A 16358-nucleotide genomic window follows, 5' to 3' on the forward strand; every position below is an offset into this window, starting at 1 on the left:
CTTAATATACATTTTTAAAAATGCTAACACTAATTATGCCCTCGACAAAAAAGCTCTTGCGTTACCGCAGGTACCAAAACATAAAAATGGCGGCTTTCAATCCAATTGAAGAGAATTTGAGTATATAGCTTTGATATCTCATGTGCCGATATTGTATTAGTTGGTCTACTTCCACTAAACTTATATGGTACTACTTAAATAAAATTAAACTGTATATATAATATGTTAAGTTCTGATATCTGATAAAGATATACACATGTTTATATGCACCTAAAGTCAACACCAATTACAGAGGGAACAGTTTTATGATTAGTGTGGCGGTTAAAAAAAGGCAGTAAGTCTAAAAGTCAAAAATCATTTATTCATGTAGGTAACACAATTAACTCTAAAAAAATATACATTAAATGCTTCGAAGTTTATATTAACTGCCAGTTCTAAAATTAAGGGCGTAGAACGGAAGAGAAGAACTAGTAATAAAATCTCCGCCACTCTTTTTTTTTTAAATAGCGTATTATGTAATGTTGGGAATCTTTATTAAATTTATATCGGGTATTCTTCACAGGTCTTCATTTTAATATTTGATAACAAGAATAATTCTACGATGTTTCGTGCACAGTCTTGTGTTTTAACAAGGACTTCTTCTGTTTGTATGATTTCTGACAGATGTCACAAACGAATGGCTTCTCCCCGGTGTGAGATTTCAAATGCAAATTCAACTCCCAATTCTCCCCAAAACACTTCCCACAGATCTCACATTTAATTGCCTGGGTATGCATCTTATTTTTGTGTTTCCAAAAAGCCTTGCGCGTGTGAAAATTCGCTTTACAAATTGAACAGGTAAAATTGAATAAAATCCCATGTTTTTCTTTCAAATGCGTCATTTTCTTGTAATGCTCGGAAAATCGCTCGAAGCAGAGAGCGCATTTGAAGCGCTTCTTCCCAACCGCATGCCTCGATTGACAATGGTAACGTAACGCGAATTTAGTTGGCAACACCGCGTCGCAATTCCCACATTTATAGGCGCCATTTTGATGAACTGTCATATGACATATTAACCTTTGCTTTGACACGAAGCCGAGGCCACATGTTTCACAGACTACATTTGAATGCTCATTCATGTGTTTATTGAGGACAAAGAATGAATTGAATACCTTCTTACATTTGTGACATTCTAGCAGTCCATTTTTTAACGTTAGATCATACGTAATAACGCCATTATCAGCGTTATAAAACAGCTTTTTGTGGACTTCATCTAAATGAAGCCTTATGTCTGACAGGTCAACGAACCCGTCGCCGCAAATCCGGCATTTAAGATCGGATATATCCGCTTTTAAATTACGCTTCAAGTGGTTTTTTATTAAGTGATGTCTGCGGGGGATGGAATGGGTGCCGTGTTGGAGTAGTGATGGGATATCTGGGAATGTTTGCAAGCAATAGAAGCATTTGAAGTTGGGTGGTTTGTAGAGGAACGGTTTGATGGTGGTGTGTTCGATCAAGGTGGCTGCGTTTAGGCGTTCAAGGATCTCTGTTTCGTTTGATGCAGCAGCTGAAAAGAGAACGTTTAAGTCAGCTTGATGAGAGTATGAGAGTTATTCATTGATCCTCTATCAGTATATATATACTCTTAAGAGGACAAATCTTTGTTTTGTATTTATTTCATTATTATTAATCACTTAAGATGTCATGTGGAACATGGTGTAACGTTTGCAGCTCCTTACAAACATTGTGTAAAACAAAAAACTTGGCGATTAAAAATAGTGGCGGAGAGTTTATTGCCAGTTCTTCTCTTCCGTTCTACGCCCTTGATTTGAGAACTGGCAGTAAATGTAAAATTAGAAGCATTTAATGAATATTTCTTTTTTGACGTTCATAAGTGTACATTGTGTTACCTATATGAATAAATGATTTTTAACTTTTGAATATAAACTTTTGAATATGGGGAACCAGCTGCCCACTGAAGTACTTCCGAACCAATTCGACATAGGGTCCTTCATGAAAAGAGCGTATCAATTTTTAAAAGGCCGGCAACGCACTCGCGAGCCCTTTGGCATTGGGTGTCTTATCGGGTCACTTAACATAAGGTGAGCCTCCTGTCCGTTTGCCTGGCTTATATTAATAAAAAAATGGCTTAATATAAAGTTTAGACTACCATACCAACAGCGCTACAACCTTTTAGGTCTAGGCCTCAGATTTCGCTATCTGTTCCATGATCATTTCTAATAGGCAAGTATGAACATTCTGAGACTGACACACGCCATCGACTTTTGAAGTGAAACTTCTTTAGGCGCATGAGGGTAAATTTTTACGGAACGTCACGAAGATGTGCAGCGTTTTTGGCGAAGAAAAGGGAGAGAGCGATTATTACCGATTGAGAGAGAGTGAGAAGGGCGAAATACATTATAGAAATTATATTTTTAAAATTAAAATTTCGTAAAGAGAATTTATGAAATATTAGTATTTTATATTTTATGCAAAATAATTTATTGGAATCTCAAGTGACGAATTGCAAATTAAAATGCCATGTGTTTCTATTATCGAAGAAATAAATTAAAAATTTAAATTTATAATTTTTGAATGACACTTTATACTCAAATGACATTTAAATTCCTAAACATATTATCTTCCTTTAAGTCTCGGAAATATAAAGTTTTAAATTTGAATAAATATGAACGAGAGTTAAAAATTAGTTTGCCAAAGAGGTTTCACTTCTGATATTTGTACGTGCGTACTTTTTTATTTATTATTATAGTGAAACACGTATGTCTTTTGGCACCAATTAAACGAAATATTGTTATGTAATGCATTTTGAAGTCTTAGGCTCTGCTTCACAATGTACGGATAAGTTCTAAATAAGTTCCAAATTAGCTATTTATTACTTACTAGCAGACCGGCCAAGCGTTGCTGTGGCTAAGGTTTTTGTTAGTAGTAGAAAACTATTCAAGGGAAACGGTAGGAGAACACCAGTCATGGGGACCACAATGCTTTTTTGGTGGTTATGCCATTAAATTGTAGCTTATGTGAAACGTTGGCGTTTTCAACACAGCGCCATCTGTTAGGATTGTGACTATCAAATAATAGACGAATATTTTGCAATAAAATAATATTGCGGGTATAAATTGAGATGTAAGCTATCCTACCTTTTAAGTTGGATCAAACTACACACGGTGTGCAAATTTGATTGATATCGGTTCAGTAGTTTAGGAGTCCATAGCGGACAAACACCGTGACACGTAATATATATGTCACCGTAAAATTGTAAAAACCGTTAGATTGTAATCTATCTCGCGAGATTGTAAACTGTCGAAAGATTGTGAACCTCAACGAACTGCTTACAAATTAACGTATTATTATTCGGTAGTTATATGAAATTGTTGGGAAGTAAAGTTAATCTGTAATTGACCAAAGAAGTTTGAATGATAACTAAGTTAGTGTAGTACAATCTACCGAATAATAATACGTTAAATTGTAAGCAGTACGCTGAGGTTCACAATCTTTCGACTGTTTATAATCTCGCGAGATAGATTACAATCTAACGGTGTTTACAATTTTACGTTAACATATATATATATTAAGATTTGTAGGATAAACACTATTGTGGCGTTTCACGACTGTCAGATAGAGTCGTCACATAAAGTCCATCATAAGTTATGCGTCCGATGAATGTCAAATAGCACAATTTATCTTACAAATAATTTATGTGTTGCATAGCTATTTGGTACTTTATCCATACATTGTGAAACAGATCCTTATTCATATAATTTAAGTCTGTCGTTCATAACTCACTCGGGTGATTAAAAGTCATTTGATTTTTAATACTTTTAATAAAACATCTTATAAATAATATTTACATAAATGAAGGAAGAAGAGAACTAAACACTGACGCACCTTTGGCGCCATTTAATACTTTCTTGCTTCAGTTTTCTATTTCTCTTGCTATGTGCCCATTTCCACTAAAGTTTAAGGCCGATTTACATTATCTTAGTGTTTAGGAGAGTGCTTTAGGATAGTGCTTTAGTTGAAACATGTAAACGCTACTTGCTTTAGTACGGTTCTACTTGACTTTCAAGTTGAATCTAAATAGAATAGCTTTTTATTTTTGTTTCAAGTGATACCCCTCCCGCGCCCGCGCACCCACCGAGATCTTCCCTCGTTGTGTGTAAACACGTCATTTAGTCAAATCTTTAGGAGAGTGCATAAGTGCCGTGAAACGCGTACGTGTTTTTTGATTTTTAAAGATGGCTTAATGGTCGGAAGATACAACTATCAGATTTGTGTCTGAATATGTTGTTCACGAATGTTTGTGGAACGTTAAAAACAATTTATACAAAAACAAACAGGCTAGGCATTCGGCATACACTGCCCTAAAAGAAGCTATTTTATTTATTATTTATATTTAGTTTATTTATTTCAAATAAAATCTCGTCTTCCATTTTTTCCATAACTATAGTAAGTATTTTGCATAGAATAGAGCGTATTTGTCGACGTCGTTGCGCGATCATTGTGGCGCTGTAATGATACTCTACTGGAAGAAATGTAAACGATCACTCGCAACGCACTAAAGCACTAAAGAACTTGCCTTTCAACTTGTACTAAAATACTCTCCTAAACACTAAGATAATGTAAATCGGCCCTTATATACAGTAGAATACTGATGTAACGACATTTAAGGGACCGGCGATACTATGTCGTACTAACCGGTTGACGTACAGGATTATTTCATAAGTACATATATACTTAACTTACGAATTCATATGTATGTATTATAATTGCGAAAGTTTGATTTTCCAATTTTTTTAAGGCAATTCACACCAATTGACCTAGTCCCATGCTAAGCTGGTGAAGCTTGTGGTATGGGTACTAGGCAACGGATATACATACATATTATAGATAGATAGACATATAAATACATATTTAAACACTCAAGACCTAAGCACAACACCAAATGCTCATCACATCGATGTTCGTCTCAGCTGGGGATCGAACCCGGGACCCATGGATTCGCAGTCAGGGGGTACTAACCACTAGACAAATGTCGTCACTTTTGTAGGATATATAATCACATATACTTTATTTTAATGGTTCTTATATTCCAAATTAGCAACTAACACTAAACGAAAAACTCTGTTACTAACTAAAGGCCGATTTACATTATCATTAGTGTTTAGGATAGTACTTTAGTTGAAACGTGTAAACGCTACTTGCTTTAGTAAACGCTACGCTAAAGAACTTGCCTTTCAAGTTGTTTAGCCTAAACGTAGAAAGTCTGTTTTTAGTTTGTTTTTGACAAATTTTTGTTCGGTAGTAAGAACTTCGTTCAGTGAATTCGTGACCTCATTGTTTTCATAAAATCATCATCGAAGTAAGTCTGAACAAACACATTGAGCGTTTCCGCAGCCTTCCGAAAGAGAGTTTTAAAAATAAATAATAGTTAAAAAAAACTAAAAAACACGCTGTGCCATATTTTTCGTCTATCGAGCAACCCACGCCTTTTTACAATAATACCAGTATTTTTGTTCATTACCATTTTCAGCCTAAATTAGGAATTATTTTTCACTTTTTAGTTTGATGTGCTTTAAAAGCGTGTTTTTTAGTTTTCTTAAACTATTATTAATTTTTTATTTTTTAGTTAAATTTTTTTCATTTTTTTTTCGGATTATTGCATTGTCATCGATCTTTGACAGGTGCGCAAAGTTTGAATTAAATCTGTCCGTTAAAAGTGGGTCAAAATCGAGTCCGAAGGAGTAGGTTACATACATACATACATACAGGTGAAGCTAATATAAAGCGTGTAACAAAACATTTCGCGTCGTTTTAACCGGACATATCATAATTAATGGTCGCTATAAGCAGTTGGTCGCTTTAACCGAAGTCGCAATTAACGGTATTTTCTCAGTACCTAACAATGAAACCTAACATGAGTAAACATTATCATTAAAACCGGTTAGTCGTTAAATCTACTGTATTTTGTCAGTTTGTTCAGTCTACTCATCCCTAACATCGTTCACACACTCACACACACACATGTTTGTACGCTGCGCTTTTGCCCCCAAGTGTGAGATCCATAAATACTAAATAGTAATGATGTTGGTTATTTCGACTATGTGTTTGCGTGTTGTTTCCACGAGAATGTAAGTGCGTGCTCCTATTTCACCACGCCTTCTGCTGATAGAGGACAATGCTTTGTTTTTAATTTTTGTTATTATTTTTAATTACTTAAAATGTCACATGGAACATGGTGTAATGGTTGCTCCTTACAAACATTTTGTAAAACAAAAACAATGGCGATTAAAAAGAGTGGCGGAGAGTTTATTGCCAAGTTCTACGCCCTTGATTTGAGAACTGGCAGTACATGTAAAATTAGAAGCATTAATATGTTTTTTTTAATAGAATAGGGGGCAAACGGGCTGGAGGCTCACCTATGTTAAGTGATAACGCCGCCCATGGACACTCTCAATGCCAGAGGGCTCGCGAGTGCGTTGCCGGCCTTTCAAGAAGTGGTACGGTCTTATCTTGGACGACCCTAAGTCGAATTGGTTCGGAAATACTTCAGTGGGCAGCTGGTATTTCTTGACTGTCAAGTCATAAGTGTACATTATGTTACCTATGTGATTAAATTTTTATTTTTTTACTTGTTTTAAACCCTAAAATAACGGCCCATGTACGTGCATATGCTGCCGAAGCGACTTTTCGTGCATATACGCCTTCTGACAGATGTCACACACGAAATTCCTCTCGCCAATATGTCCGCGCATATGCCGTTTCAGCAGCGTGTTGGTGCCGAAACATTTGCCGCAAATCGTGCACTGGATTTTCTGCGTATGGTGCTGTGTCGTGTGCTTCGTCAACGCTTTCCGCGTGGGAAAAACTTCGCTACAAAACCGGCAGTCGAAGGAAAACGTTATCCCGTGCGCTTCCCTCAAATGCGTCATTTTCCTGTAGTGTTCTGTGAATCTTTCCAAACAGTGTGGACACTTTCGTCTGATGCGTTTATCTGTCTTATTATGCTTGGTTATCACGTGATACCGAAGTTTCAGTTTGGTTGGGAACACGTCGTCGCATTGCTTGCATTTGTGGGTGCCGTTTTGATGTACGATTGTGTGGTTGATTAATCTACGTTGTGACACAAATCCCACCCCACAAGTTTCGCAGACAAAGCTGGAATGCGCGTTCATGTGTCTATTTAAAAGGTGGAAGGACGTGAAAGTTTCCTTGCATTTGTAGCACGCGATTAACCCGTTATTCGCCGTCAAATCGTACGCCATTAGCCCGTCACCAGCTGCTTTAAACTCTTTGTGGTGTTCGATTTCCAAATGCTGTCTTACGTCTTCTAATTCGTTGAGCTTCTGGTCGCATAAACGGCATTTCAAATCCGATATATCGACTCTAATAACGCGTTTGCCCTGTTTGAGATAGTCGTTTTTTAACAAAGATGGCCGGTCCGGAAGCGTGTGGTAGTTTGAATGTAGCAACACAGATGACACTTCCGGGAAAACTTCACTGCAGTAGAAGCATTTGAAATTTGCTTGGAGGTATATAAATGGTTTGACTGTGGTGTTCTCTATGATTGTTGCCGCGTTTAATCTTTCTATTAATTGTGTGTCAGCGTCGCTTGTACTAGGTTTTGGTCCTTCGTATTCCGGCACTGAAATAAAAATATCCGAGTCAGTTTTTGCTTCCTTCCTTGATAAGCACTACAGAATCTTGTAGTATGTGATGGTAATATGTAATTTGTTTAAAGATTGTTCTTCGCGAATTAGCTTCATGGCGTGTATTATTAAAAATATAACCCCAAATTTATTGATCCGCGTTAAAATAGTTCGCCTAAAGCCTTTTTGAGAGAATTTTGTGGATCATACCTAGTCGAATTTGGTCTAGTATTTTAAGAAGTTGTCTAATGAACAAAAAAGTTCTAATGTGTGCAATGTTACTGGCTACTAAGAAAACAACAATTTAATTCCTTTTTAATTTGTTCTGTGGAAATGACAAGTTATATACATTTCAAGATGTTGTAAACAAAAAAGTTCTTATGTGAGCAATGTTACTGGCCACTAAGAAAAAGACAATTTAATTTATTTTTAATTTGTTCAATGGAAATGGCTAGTTTCATTAAAAAATGTCTAATAAACAAAAAAGTTCTTCTGCGTGCAATGTTACTGGCCGCCAAGAAAGGACAATTTAATCTATTTTTTATTAGTTCAAAGGAATTGACAAGTTACATATCAAGATGTTATAAATAAAAAAGTTATTATGTGTGCAATGTTACTGGCCACTAATATAAAAAAATATAATTTGTTTTTGATTTATTTAATGGAAATCGATATTTAAACTTTACAACGCAGCTGTAATATCAAATATGGGATTCAGAAAGTTTTTGCACTTATGACTCACGTAAGATGTCAAAATCCATTTTTGACGTTAGACTAGTAAAATTCGATTCCAATCGTTCAATTTCTCCCTTTGAGGGGAATAAATGAAAAATTTATTGTTATTAAAATTTATTAAAGCTTGCATGAGATCCATTTCTTTAACCATCCAGTACCTTATAAACTACACAATTTCTATGCGGTTTTCATTACAGTGATTCAAAGAATATATATGTCTCTACATCTGGTAATAATAATAACAAGGGATGTATGCTTAAAACTATAGTTAGCTTTGGTACTCTGTAACCTTGGGATAGTGACTTCAATGTTGATTATTTTTACCGCGCGATCTCTAGGAGAGTCCAAAGCTATTTAAAGTCATAAAACTATATTCTTAAATTGAGTTTGAATATATAAATTACAGAATTAAAAAAGACTAGAAACACTAACTAACAATAAATAGGAGGACTTGTGAAATAAATCATTATATTGTCATTAATATAGTTGTGTGAGAGAGAGAGCCTTTTTCACTGGGGCATTAGAAGTACTGGGTAAGAGCGAGATAGCCTTATTCAGTGGGGACATTATAAGTATCGAGTAAGAGCGAGATAGCCTTATTCACCGAGGACATTAAAAGTAGCGGGTAAGAGCGAGATAGCATTATTAACTTCGGATTTAATAGTAGCGGAGCAAGAGCGAGATAGCATTATTAACATGGGATTTAATAGTAGCGGGTTAGAGCGAGATAGCCTTATGGAAACAAAATCAAAATTGCATTACAAAAATGTCGGAATCAGTATCCCTATTGAAAGAGTACTGACGCAGTGATATCATCAGAAAGAAATACATAACGTTGTATTTAGTGCATTGTAAAATGGTCATTAATACAATGTAATAAGGACGATATTTTAATGGAGGATTCAATTGAAAACGATTTTCAAAATGCAATTTAAAATTCACGTTTTACCTTACACACAATTGTTTCTTATATCAACTAGAAAAATCTTCAGGCACATTTGTTAAGACTAGATTCAATTAATACAATAAAAGCACGAAACATTTAAATTGTGTTATTTAAATATCTGTATAATACACAAACATTAAATTAAATGTAGATCACATGACCAACAATTTAATGTTTAATTTCTATCAATTAAATGACAATCAAAATGGCGGCAAGCTCACTTCTAAAGAGAAACTCTTATTCAGGTCTGCCCTGCGATTCTGTAACTCACTTTTCGAACTCACACAGCGGTTTTCGCATCGGCGGTCGCTCTCAAATCATTCGTGAAGCAGTCATTTTATGATTTGGCATTCTAATAAACAATAAACTACAAGCTCCCACCTTTTCAGAATGCCAAATCATAAAATGACTGCTTCACGACTGATTTGAGAGCGACCGCCGATGCGAAAACCGCTGTGTGAGTTCGAAAAGTGAGTTACAGAATCACAGGGCAGTACTTAAGATTTCTGTATCTGTTTCGCGTTTTTTTTAAATTGATATACAAAAATGTGACGTTGTATCTGACATGATAATTTCAATACTGACAGCGAAGGCAACGTTTTTCAAATTAGGTTTTAAGTTTTTAGTTGTTTTATTTATATTATGTTTTTAGTTTCGTTTTCTATTAGTGTTACTGTAAAAATAGGAAATAAGTAAAATAAATAAATACATTTTCTTGTACATTTCAAGTTTTTTCATATATTATCTGTTCTGTCTTCGGAAAAGGCGTGATATAAATAAAATAATTGATAGACTACATTCTACGAGCCTATCTGACGTAATAATTTCACTTCTGACCGCTAACGTTTTTAAACTTTATGAATAATTTTCGTGCTCGTATCATTTCATACTATAGGGGGGCAAAGGAGACTACGAGATGCCCAAAAAGAGCAGTCATAGCAGCCTATGTACAACCATTTTTAGTGGGTGCATTGCCGGCCTTTGAGGGAGTAGTATACTCTTTTCTTAAACATTATTACATCTATTACATTTAAATTAAAACTATTTGTATGCTCTTAAATAACTTGATCCGAACTCGTCAATACTACGAAGATCTGTAGCTAGTCTACCTCTTCAAGACGTGATAATATAAATAAAATATAATCTGACACAATAATTTCAATTCTGACAGCGAAGTTACTGTTTTTCAACGAACGAATAATATCAAGTTTTTCACATTCTATCTGTTACATTTAAATTAAAACTATATTCCTCCTCCACCATAACTTAATCCGAGCTCGTCAATACTAAGGAGATCTGTAGCTATCTGACACAATAATTTCAATTCTGACAGCCAAGTTATTGTTTTTCCAGTTTACGAGCGAATAATATCAAGTTTTTCACATTCTATCTGTTACATTAAAATTAAAACTAATCCTGTTCATAAATATCTTGACCCGAACTCAATGATCAACTTCTCAAATCACCAAAGTTTTTAACAGTCTGCGGGTGCCACTGCTTCATGTGTTTATTAAAATCGTTTCTATTATGAAATCCATGCCCACACTCGCTACACGTGAACTTCCAAACCGGACCATGGATCCGCATATGCTGGCGTAGCGTCCGCTCATGCATGTATGACTTCTGACAGATGTCACATGAGAAATTCCTCTCGCCTGTATGCCCCCTTGAATGCATTTTCAATAACGACTGCGTCCCAAAGCATTTCCCACACACTTTGCATTGTATATTTTGTGTGTGTTGCTTGGTCGTGTGTTCCGTCAACGCTCGCCGCGTCGGAAACACCGCTTTGCACGACTGACAGTCGAATGTGAATGTTATTCCGTGCACCTCTTTCAAGTGCGTCATCTTCCGATAATGCTCCGCAAACCTCTCCAAACAGTGCGGACACTTGAGAGGTTTCCTTCGTTTCGTGTTCATTTCGTGCTTTTTGAACATATGATATCTCAACTTTAATTTGGTAGCGAAAACTTCTTCACAATTATCGCATCTGTGGACGCCATTTTGGTGAACGATTCTGTGGCTTATTAGTCTGTGGTGCGACATGAAACCTAGGCCGCACGTTTCGCACACAACACTGAAGTGAACGTTCATGTGCCTGTTCAGTAGAAAGAAGGAGTTGAATGTTTTATTGCATTTGTGGCATGATAGGAGCCCATTATTAACCCGCAAGTCATAAGCGATTACGCCATTACCGGCGCTGTTAAATTCCCTATTATGAACGCCAGCTAAATGCTTTCGAATCTCGTCTATATCTGTGTATTTCTCGTCACAAATGCGGCATTTTAAATCGGATATATCCACTTTAATAACGCGTTTTCCCTTTCGTAGATAGTTGCGTAGTAAACTTGACCTGTCAGTCATTGGATGAGAGTCTGTATGCTGAAGTACGGAGGTGACTTCTGTGAAGATCTCACTGCAGAAGAAGCATTTGAAGTTTGCCTGGTAATAGTAGAACGGTTTCGCGGTTGTGTTTTCGAGGAATGACGCCGCGTTCAGTCTTTCATAAACTGTCATTTGCCAAATACTTGTGCGTGGCGTCGGGGAGTCCTCGGATGCTGAAAAGAAAGTCATAGTAAGCACTATTATCTATGTTGATTTCACAGATCACATTTTAAGTGTTGCCATCTATAAAAAATTGTGTACCTACCTTAATTAAAGTGCAAATAACGTATATTTTATGAATTTTCTTTATTTTTGAAGTTATACTTCTTTAGGCGCGTTATGAAAAATTGATGAGTGTGAAATTTTACGATGTGCGCGCACCGTGACGCAAAATTAACAGAATGAAGTTGCCCAGAAGAATAATAGAATTTATGTTACACTTAATGTAAGAGAATAATAATAAATATTTATTTATATAATTTTTCAAATGTAAACTGAAATTTATTGACTATAATGACTCCTTTTCCAGTCTTTGATTATTTAATTGTAATTGATTATTTGCTTGCAATCAAAAACTATTTTTAATAATGCCAAAGAAATAAAACTTCTTATGCGCGTACATAAGTACACGCCCCCTTTTTTTATTTATATAAGGAAATGAGTGATTAATTCTTGTAGCTAATTCCGTTTTTAAGTATGATATTATTGTAATTGTCGTTCTTAAGTGTGTTACAGGAATAAATGATTTTTGATTTTGGCTTTGAACGTTTTAAATTGTGTTCAATGCATGTTCCGTCACATAATAATGTATTTTTACCATAAACAAACATCGGTTAAGTTTCTTTATATATGTCACCGTAAAATTGTAAAATCTATCTCGCGAGATTGTAAACTGTCGAAAGATTGTGAACCTCCACGAACTGCTTACAAATTAACGTATTATTATTCGGTAGTTATATGAAATTGTTGGGAAGTAAAATTAATCTGTAATTGACCAAAGAAGTTTGAATGATAACTAAGTTAGTGTAGTACAATCTACCGAATACCGATAACCGATAGATTACAATCTAACGGTTTTTACAATTTTACGTTAACATATACAGAGTTTACACTGAACTTAAATTTGATTTTAGTAGTGTTATAATATATTTTTATTTTAGCATGTTTTTTTTTGTATATTTACTATTTAAAAAGTAAAAATCTAAGTTATGTCAATTGTCACCTAACCGAACCTACAAATTTCAAAAAACCACTAGCGAAGACTACGCTAGCGTAGGGTGGCGGAGTTTCTTGCTACTGCGACTTGCGAACTGGTAGTAAATGTAAACTTACAATTAATTTAACTTTCTTTTCTGACGTTCTTAAATGTACTTGTTTACCTAAATGAATTTAAGTTATTTTGAGTTTGAGTTGGTCATGCATGGTCAGATACACTACAGGCCTGGTAGCTGGTACAGTGTCACCTTGTGTTTGAAGGTCATCTCGACTCCTTTTAATCAGAAGAAAGTAGAGACGAGAGGACTATGGCGGCCTTTAATTAATAAAAGCTTTATATTTTTCATGACAACATTCCGCTATCGCGTTTTACATTTGGCAACAGTATGCACAACGCCATCTGTTGATGAATAATGATAATCTAGGGGTAATAAAAAAATATATATGTAAAATCATTTATTCAAGCTGTATTTTTACCACTAATATTTACAATATTAACTACATCTTAATACATATGTGATATCACATAATTAAACATAGTTTAAAGCAAAAGTACATACATTTCATATGTATTTATTGTTTGGACATAATATGATACGAGTTTTGATCCCCCATGAAGCCAGTTGCAGAAGCGAAGTCAGTGTTCTACGAGCAATTTAGCTCGACGCACACAAAGTTCTTATTCGACTTTTTAAAGTGTAACTTCTTTAGGCGCTGAGGGTAAAATCTTTACGAAACGTCACAAAGATGTGCAGCGTTTTTGTCGAAGAGAAGAGAGAGAGCGATTGAGAAAGAGTGAGAAGGGCGAATTACATTATAGAAATTATATTTTTAAAATTAAAATTTCGTTAAGAGATATAATGAAATATTAGTATTTTATATTTTATGCAAAATAATTTATTAAAATCTCAAATGACGAATTGTAAATTAAAATACCACGTGTTTTTAATATCGAAGAAATACATATAAAAAAATCAATTTATATTAATTGTTATTAAAATAGTAAAAATGTATAAAATTATTAATTTTCGACAGTGAATATTTTAATGACAATTAAATTCCTAAAATATCTTCCTTTTTCCCTCATTTGTCTCGGAAATCTAAAGTTTTAGATTTTTATAAATATGAACAAGACTTAAAAATTAGTTTGCCAAAGAAGTTTCACATGAATATGTACTTTGTACGCACGCACTTTTTTTTTATTTCATGACATAAATCGACATTCGCAAACGTGCAAAGTTGTTCTAGCTTAGTTCGCGTAGGCTTGGGTACGTTGTATATTACTTTACATAGTTTATATAGCTTGCTTTCTGCACCCACGAACCTACACGAGCGAAGCTAAACTAATCTAGCTTAGTTCTTGGTCTACAACTGGCGTAAAGGTTTATTTAGTTTATGGATTTGAGAACATAATCTTTTAATTTTTAGTCCAAAGCTTCAAAATATACAATTACAAGTAAATATGGATTTTACCACTGTCAGCAACGGAATATAATTTATTTGGCTCCAGTTACTGAAGTCAAACAAAGACATTGTTGTCCTGTTCACTCTAAAACATTTCAATATATCGCTGTCTCATTTTCGCAATCTCTCGGAAATTCGTCTAAATTTTCAATAGAGACAGACTAAAGTACTCCTATCTCTTTTGATCACACGTAAATTTGAGAGAAAGAGACAAACTACTCTAGATAACAGATATTTGTGTAATAGGCCATTTGACAGTATCATAATTTAGTGTTATTGAGAGTAATCCGTATGAAACATGCATTTAAGCGTTATACAATAAAATAGCTTGTTGATTTATTAATTTATCAAAACCCCTTATAATATTGTGTAATCCTTCTTGAAAATAAATATAATTGGAGACTGTTTTTGATCGAAATAGATACACGTGTTTACAGGCACGGGTTCTTAGGAACTGACGCGGCGCCATCTTGTTTAGAGAAGCATTTGGCGGGTATTTAAATTTGGAATTTGAATTTTAAAGATAATTTGTATAGATTATAATATAATATTTTATATATAGTGTTTATCCAATAGCGCATTGTAGACCTATTAATTTGATACTAAACAAATTTATGTAAAATCTTTCAGTCGGTGGCAATCAGCGCTTATTATGTACATGTCGCAGCTAACTAGCTTAATAAGCCGTTCAAACAACAGCTAAACATTAGCCAGCCCGTTTATTTAATGTTGTAACAAACGCTACGGCTGAATATCTTCCGTTATATTATATTAGTTAAAAGGCTAATTAAGCTAGTGTCGACATTAACATTCAATAATTCTGGCTGATTTTAGACAAATATACAGGACTTAAATGTCCAAAAAGTCCTTTCAAAATCACGGTGGAGCTACTGAGATATTTCATCAGATAATAATACATTTCCAATTACACAACGGCAATCTAGTGCTTTGTCATACAATTTACATCGGTTAAAATCCTTAATTTAAAACACACGCCATCCTTGAGTCAATTGTCACACAGTGAATGACTGCATCTCACTGAAGTGGTGTATGGCAAGAGCACAAGCATTATAGATTTCAGCGTGCAACTAATAGACGCCCAGCATTGTACCAATCTTCAATCGAAGAACAACTTTGGTCCAATCCACTTTTTTGACCAACGGAATCTACTTTGAATGTAAGTAGCATGGGCGGTTAGAGAATTTGTGGGGCTCTGGGCTAGTACGGGGAAGTCCCCTGTAATAGACGCTCATGCGAAAAAATACAGACCGAAAACAAGAGACGGGGAATTCCCCATTGCGTTCAATAGATGCGTATCGGACATTCGTTGATTGATCTCAGGGATTCCAACCTTAAAATGGGTTTTTTTTTAAATTTCAAATATTTTTTTATAATGTTAAATGCGCACATGAGAGCCCACTCTGAGAGTCGCACGCTAAAGCCATAAGGCCAAGTCTCCGTTATTAGCGGCAGTAGCAAATACCTCAATTAAACTTCATATTAAGAACATGAGATTCTTCGAATAGTTACAATATAAATACGACATTGTCAAGATCTCAGACAAATCTGCATTCATTCACACAACATCGTGACTCCTCAAATGATCTTTCAAATTTTTCCGCCGCAAAAAGGCCAACCCACAAAAGTCACACTTATAATTCTTCTCACCCGTATGTATGACCATATGACGCTTCAGGGTTTCCTTATTACAAAACCTCTGCGTGCAAATCTTACACTGATGATTCCTCTCTTGCAAATGCACCGACCGATTATGACATATCAAATGATACTTCAAATGAAACGCCCGACCACAAGTCTCGCATTTGTGGACACGCGTCGACTGCTGATGCACGTCTTGCAAGTGAATGGTCCTTCGATAGTTCGAATTGAATCTCTCAGGGCACATCGGGCACCTACGCGGGTACTGCTTTAAGTGAACACCCCGTATATGTATGGAACGTTTATGG

The sequence above is a fragment of the Pieris napi genome, chromosome 18 (assembly GCF_905475465.1).
Source record: "Pieris napi chromosome 18, ilPieNapi1.2, whole genome shotgun sequence".
Classification (NCBI taxonomy): Eukaryota; Metazoa; Arthropoda; class Insecta; order Lepidoptera; family Pieridae; genus Pieris; species Pieris napi.